Below are 7,655 nucleotides of genomic sequence, written 5' to 3'. Positions count from 1 at the left end.
TAATATCAATCCCCTTGAGTCATAAGGGGTTAACTGATCAACCTAGGTCCTGTTTTTCGATTCCTCCATATTCAATCTTCAATTGTACATGGGTTCGTTTCCTAGTTACAAATTTTCTAATAATAAAAAATTAAATCTTATTCTAATTTTACATTCGTAAAACAGAAACCTCGAGTTACTTTCGAGAAGAGTTAGGTGAGAAGAGAAGTAAAACAAAACTTTAGAGAAGGTAGGACATGCAAGTCCTATTTTAATTATTACAAACTCAAAAATAATAAATAAAAAATAAAAAACATTTAAAAGGTTCTTAAATTGTATACTGAACACCATGCATAAACAAACATACATACATCATAATCAAAATTAAAATGATTTTATTTTAATTATTTTATCCAAGTGTCAATTTCTTTTGGTCCTTCAAGTTTTACATAATTACATTTCAACCCCAAAGCTAAAAAAAATCTCAATTCAGTCTTAGTTCAACAATACAGGACCAAATTGATCTTTTCCACTTTGTTGGGTGTACAGTTAAATTGTCCAGCCATGCATATGAAATTCAACAAAATTTCATAAGCATACACAATTGGAGAGCACAACTAAAAGCCACAGGCACGCTTGGAAATCATGCAAGGGTATAAATGAAGTGTCTCCCTCAGGGATGCTTGAGTTACATATATTTACTTTTATTAATGACTGAGAAAATACCTGATTGAGCATTAACTTAATCTTATTATGGTCATAGATTTAATTAGTCATTACTATCTATCCGAGGGCTCAAGCTAAAATATTAGCTCCTGTGCTCAGGAGAGACAAATCCTTTATTGATCCTGCATTGCCTTCATATAGATCTTGATATGACCAATCACCACCTTTCTAGTAATCTTTTGACCAGACTACATTGGGCTTGTGTTAAACCATATTGATCCTTACACAAGATGTTTTAATGGCCTTAAGTCTAAGGATTACATATGCCTCCCTTCACTAAGAGGATATATTCTATTGACACTAGAACAACCATCCATATGAAATCTTCTTAGTGTATCAGTTCGATGAACATGCTTACAACGTGTACCCATGGGTTACACTAAGTTGTCATCAAGTAACTTTGACATGTGAAATTGTCATCATCTTTCAATGAGGTTATTTAACACTATGATAACTTTATCACTATTGCTTATGCCTTTGGTCATGGTAATATCAAAGTTACAAGCATTTTTAAGAATAACCACCTAATGTGCACATAGGGTTCTCACAATTAGGTGTTGAGCACTGATTCCCTCACAAAGTTCAACCATTCATAGGATATTTGTTTAAGCATATATTAATATGTTTATAAACAAAAAATGTCACAATAAATTACAAATATAACCTTTATCAATAAACGTGTATCGTTATAGGGATTGGCTCTAGGGCACCAATCCCAGTGGACTCTTATTGGGGCGAGCTAACACCCAAGTTTTGTTTTTCATTAGGCCTTCAAATTCCTCTTTCATGGCTCTAAACCACTGAAGGTATGCTAATGCTTTTGTTACAAAGCTAGGCTCTTTAGGTATAGATACAATGAGAAAAGAAAACTTCCTAGCTAGTAGATGGCTTGATTTAGACCTGGTGACCATGGTATAACAAGATTGATGTTTTTTAGTCACTATAGTAGGTTCATTTGATAACATTGTATCCACAGGTAAAGTAATGGAAGGGTCAAAAGATTCACATACTAGTAGGTCTATAAGGGATGGTATTTTTTGGTCTTTGATGAATTTAGGTGGTTTGGTGAATTTGTGTAGCTTGGAAGTTATTCTAAGTATGAGTTTGAAGAAGGTACATGATGATTTTTAGGATATGGTTGGGAATAATTTGTCTGAGTATTTTTTTAGATGTTATTGGATGGTTGCGTGAAGGTTTTTAGTGAATGATTATTGATGTCCAAGGAATTATTAGAGTGATTGCTTTGTGGATTAGTTTCTGTTGTGTTGACTTGATGGACTTTTGGACTAGAAGAAGCTATAAGAGAAGTGATTGACGGAATATATACTCCAAGTATAGGAATAGACATGTTTGAATGAAGCTCAGTTGACAGAGTTAGAAGTGAACTCAAAATCAAAAGAAAATGGGAAGTCAGATTCATCAAAACAACAAAAGCAAAGATGTAAATTCTATTTGATTTACTTAAACATTTATAACCTTTGCGCACAAGACTATAACCTAGAAAAACACATTTTTGGGTATGGGATTCAAGTTTGTGCTTATTGTAAGGTCTAAGATACAGGTAACAAGCACATCCAAAGGACTTTAAATGAGGTATAATCAAGTTCCTTTTGAAATATAACTTGAAAAGGTGAATTCTTGGCTAAAGTGGGCAAGGACAATCTATTGATGAGGTAAACAATAGTTTGAAAGGCTTCCTATCAATAGTTAATGGGTATACTAGCTTGAAAAAGTAATATAAGTCCTAGCTCCATAATATGTCTATGTTTTCTCTCTACTCTCCTATTTTGTTGGTATGTGTATGGGCATGGATGTTTAAAAATGATCCCTTGAGCATCTAAATAGGCACCTAATGATCTATACTCACCTCGCCAATTAGTTTGTAATATCTTCACTTTCTTATCAAACTATTTTTAAAGATACTTGTGGAAATTTTGAAATAAAGAAGACATATTTGTCTTAGTTCTAAGGGAAAATATCCATGTAAACCTTGTAAAATCATCAAGGACGTGAATGTAGTATTTATATCCTGAGTTAGAGACTACAAGAGTTGGACCCTACACATCACTGTGGATTAATTCTAATGGTTGAGTAGCCTTAGATATAAAAGTTGGAAAATGGTTCTAATGGCACTTTCCCAATTGACATTCTTTACAAAAAAGTAGTTTTGTAAATCTAGTAGTTAGATGGATCTTTTGGTATATGTTTTTTAAAGTTTGTTCGCATGGATGACCTAATTTTTTATGCAAAACAAAACTATCAGTTTTATTGACATAATGAGCTTTATGGATAAAACATAACAAAGGATTTACAGTAAACTCTTTGCAAGGATTTGACACTGAATTACTAAGCACATCAATTATAGAACTTGACACTTTATCATGATAAGATTGATAGGTCAAGATTTTAGAATTTTTAGAAGGTTTCAGACAATCAAAAGGTGAAAGGAGTTGATAAAGTCATCCTTAAGAATCCTTTGAAGCAGTATAACCTTTGAGTCCTTGTCCTTAATAAAACAACAATCACTTATAAATTCTATGATGACATTGTTACCTTTTTTAAAACACTAAGTAAATTTTTTTGTGATTTTTAGAACACAAAGGATATTCAATTAAAAGAAGGAAAGATAGTGAAATCAGTATGCGAAATCTTAAGACACTGACTATTATCAACTTGCAATTATTGGCTCCTTATGTAATACTCTTTCATAATGAGTTGATCTAACCTAATAGCAATATGGTCAGTTGTACCTAAGTCCATGTGCCAACTAACATTTTCCACTACCTTAGAAATAGGCTTTTGAACAGGCTGACAACCTTTGAGATTGGTAGGAGTAGTGTTAGGTTATAAGTGATTAATTTGTGAAAAATTAATCATGTAGTCATTTATAGTTGAATTATTTACAGTTGTAATGGATGGTTAAGGAGTATAAAAAGGCTATATTAGGATTGTAATGTGCTTGTGATAGGTAGTTGTGAGATGTCATTGTAGAGGTGTAGTATGCAGTGTTTTGGCATTTGTGTTTGAGGTCGATATATGTAGGTTGGCTGTTATGTTTGAGGTGAATGTGTATAAGGATTTGGGTCTGATGGTGATGAAAAGATTAGTGGTGGTAGAGTAAAAACTGTTTGTGTAGGTGATGCATATGTAATAGGAGCAATATTTTGAATAGGGCCAATGTAATGTATATCAAACTTGTGATAACACTACATCATAACATGGCCAAACTTTACACAGAGTTGACATACAACTCTTGATCTGTTAGAGAACCTTCCTCTACCCTGCCTTGATAATTGCTTCCAAAATCATTTTGATAGGGCTTAAATTATTTGTATCCTATATTTTCACTTCTTGTTAATTGATCTTAATCAGTATTGACATGAAAAGCACTGTTAAGCTCACTTAACATACCAAGTCTTGCATTAAACTACCAGTCTACTTAACCAAATCAACATTTCCCCTATTGAAATCAAGAGATAACCCAGAGGTCCTATTAAGTCTTTGTTCATATTCCTACCAAATATACTTCACTTCTACAAAACTTAACTTCTATATAGGGGACTTTATCTTAACTATTATATAGACCACCATAGGTTCAAAATCAATACCTACTCCATCTAAAATGAAATTTATCAATTATTCTTCAGTTAATGACTAACTACTAGACACCAGGGTATCAAATATGTCTTTCATTTTATGTATATATTCTTGGATAGTCAAACCACCTTTTCTAAAGGTTTGTAAGATATTCCTAAGGTTTGCAGTCCTAACTTTAGACTCAAAGATGAAATAAGTCTCTAAAGACTCTCAGATCTCATTTGCTAAACCACATCCTAACACCAAACTAAAAAGATCACCATATATCTCATTAACTGAATCACATCATAACACCAAACTAAAAAGATCACCATATAAGGAAGAGATCAACCAACCCATAAGTAATTTATCCATTTTTTCCATACTAGAAAACATAATATTAGCTACTTTGACTTCTATCGTACCATCATCTGACTTTACTAACAGAAAAGGTCTAGGACAGCGAGATAAACCTGTTAGTTGCTTTTCAAGGTCATGTGCTCCTATTGCTAGCAAAGCTTGGTCTCTCCAATAGCGATAGTTATCATCTATCAACTTTGGGTTCATTGGTTGAAGTGTTAAGATAGGAAAAGGACTCGATTGACCTATCATCTTACCAAATCAGCTTAACTCCTCATTGGATCCAATAGGCATGGATTTTTCAAGAGTACTTGAGGCATGAAAGGATGTATTAAAAACTGAATTAGCCCTTGGATATTAGTCAACAACTCTAATACTGCAAAAGATTGCAACTTTAGTAAGAAAAAAAATGAAAGAAAATACAAATAGATCACTAGAAATGCCTTTGTTTTCTTATTGAGAAAAGTTTACATAATACAAGCCAATTTATAGAGCTTTTCTTGTAACAAAAACTTAATTGTACAAAGTAACTCACTTAATCTGAACCATATATCGGGAACTAAGAACTCATCTTTAACCATTTGATTGTCTAATTGCAGTTGAAGCATAGCTTGAAAAGAAGAGTCAACACAATTGAGAAGAGATAAAAGTAACGCTAGTTCAATCACAAAGTAAAAAGTACCTTTTTGTGTTGTTGAGAAAATGAACCAGTGTGTTTTGCATTTCAAACCAAAACGCACCGTTTTTGACTTGAAACACTTAACACGTTCATTTTCTTTGGTGATGTATATTATGGCTCCTTGCCACCATTTTATATAGATATCCCACTTCTTATTAATGTTTATGGATCCCTTCTTCTTTTATTTTAGTTTTCAAACTTCAATTGATTTTATAAGAAAAGAATAATTACACTCTTAAGGTAGATTATAAAGATTGATTAGATCCTTAATGTAGATTAACAATATTAGTATTAATTACATACAAGTTCTATTTTTGTGTAAAAGAAGATGCACTATCAATTCTACTCATTTTTAATGAACTATGACAAAATTTTCGGAAGTCAAAGTAATATTTTGCTCCAATTGAAAATATGCGCTGGCTGTTATATGGTTCAAAACATTATATCATAATTTGTATAAAAATGAAAGCCTCGGGATGGTTATTGCTATATAATGTTAAAACATAGAATTCTATAGTTTAATCTGAATAGAGTTTGGTCAATGACAATCCCTTTTTTTTTTTTCAAAGCTTTAAAGACGAAAATTTTGGCCAAAACTCTTTATTTGATCACTACTTATTTCTATAAATTAACAAATAAGTATATATAAACCATAAATTGAAAGGAAAAAAATATATATATAGCTTTCAATTGTAAATGATGAAAGCTGAAGAAGGGACAAGATAAGAAGGCAGGTTAATTCACAATAAATTGTAGATTGAAGTGAAGGGATGATTGGAGGAACAGATGTATTTATATGAGATGAATGAGTCTTCACACACGTCTGGTATGTTAATAGCAGATGGTGATGAGAAAGCTTCAATTTTGGACTTGCAGAAATGATACCCTTTTGTTTCCCTTTGTCGATTCATTTTATGTTGTAAAGATGAAACCACCCCGAATGTCTTGTCCCCCACCCCACGTCCTTTATCCACCTCATATAATGTCATGTCTGTTATAAATATAATGAAAATATATGTAGATAGATTTATAACAACAAAATATAAGCAGAGAAAGATGGAATAAAAGAAGAATGGAGGTAAACAAATTCAGGGCGTGTATATTTGAGTGAATCTTTTCTTTTCCAGATGAAGAATTGTATCCCCAAATGTGAGAGAAAGGGGGTATTTATGCAAGAATTTTTCACCAACTCCCCTAAAATATTTACATAATTTAACTTACTCATATAAAGAGCATTAAATGTTCTTCTTCAATTTTCCACCTTCACAATATTGCAGCCACCATTTCATAAATGAATTTACATTTAAGCTACTTTATGTGGAAATCCATTTACATACACAACAATGTCATCCATGCAGTAAATAAATCCAACCATATAGACTTTTAAACCTTTTAATCCGTACATAGTTTCTCCAAATCACCGTTCAAATGGTCCATAATCTGACTAACATGTAAATAATTGTTTGATTAAACACCAATCATGAGAAAAAATAATTGCAAATAATTTTATAGTGGGCATTCCATTATGCGCCCACGTAAACAAACTAATAATAGTAAAAATGGGCTCAAAAGAGTTGTATGTAGGTGTTGTGTTTCGGCCACCCATGGTTGGCTCATTTTGACACGTAAAAGTGAGACAAGATATCGGGAACATAAAGCCTATTTCATTTCACCCATGATGTGATTCTTTTAATTTAGTGACTGTCCTTTTAAAGGAAAAGGAGTATTTCCCACCCTATTACATTAGGCCAAATATGATAAAATTCTAATGATATTAAGATACGATATTTTAGAATCGAATATCTTTTTATCTTTTTCTTTAAAACGAAACAGATCATTTTTCAGATTAAGAGACTGAACAACTATTGGGATACTCAAAAGATGAGTCTTATCCATATTAAAACGTTTTAATAATTTTTCAATATATACTGATTGATAAATAAATATTCCATTTGAATTGTATTCAATTTGCAGGCCGAGATAATATTTTGTTTTTTCCAAATCCTTCAACCAACGTAAATTGCTATAATAGCAAATCTCAATTTTGCCCTTTTAATAAAGACATAGAGACATATAGGGTCATTCACATAACCTTTTTTTTTTCAAATATTCACTAAGGCTATTGTACTGCATTCTTCCAAATTGTTTTAATCTATATAATGATCTTTGTAATTTAATTGAGTACATACCTCTTGGATTTTCCCTTTTTGCTTCAGAAAATTTATATCTTTTAGAGAGTTTCATATAAATAAACAGTAACTACGTTTATTAGATGGATATCCAGTCCTTCAAAGACTGTTAAACTAATTAAATATCTGAATGTGATTATATCTAT

The sequence above is a fragment of the Mangifera indica genome, chromosome 8 (genome assembly GCF_011075055.1).
Source record: "Mangifera indica cultivar Alphonso chromosome 8, CATAS_Mindica_2.1, whole genome shotgun sequence".
Classification (NCBI taxonomy): Eukaryota; Viridiplantae; Streptophyta; class Magnoliopsida; order Sapindales; family Anacardiaceae; genus Mangifera; species Mangifera indica.
This window is presented reverse-complemented; position numbering follows the sequence as displayed.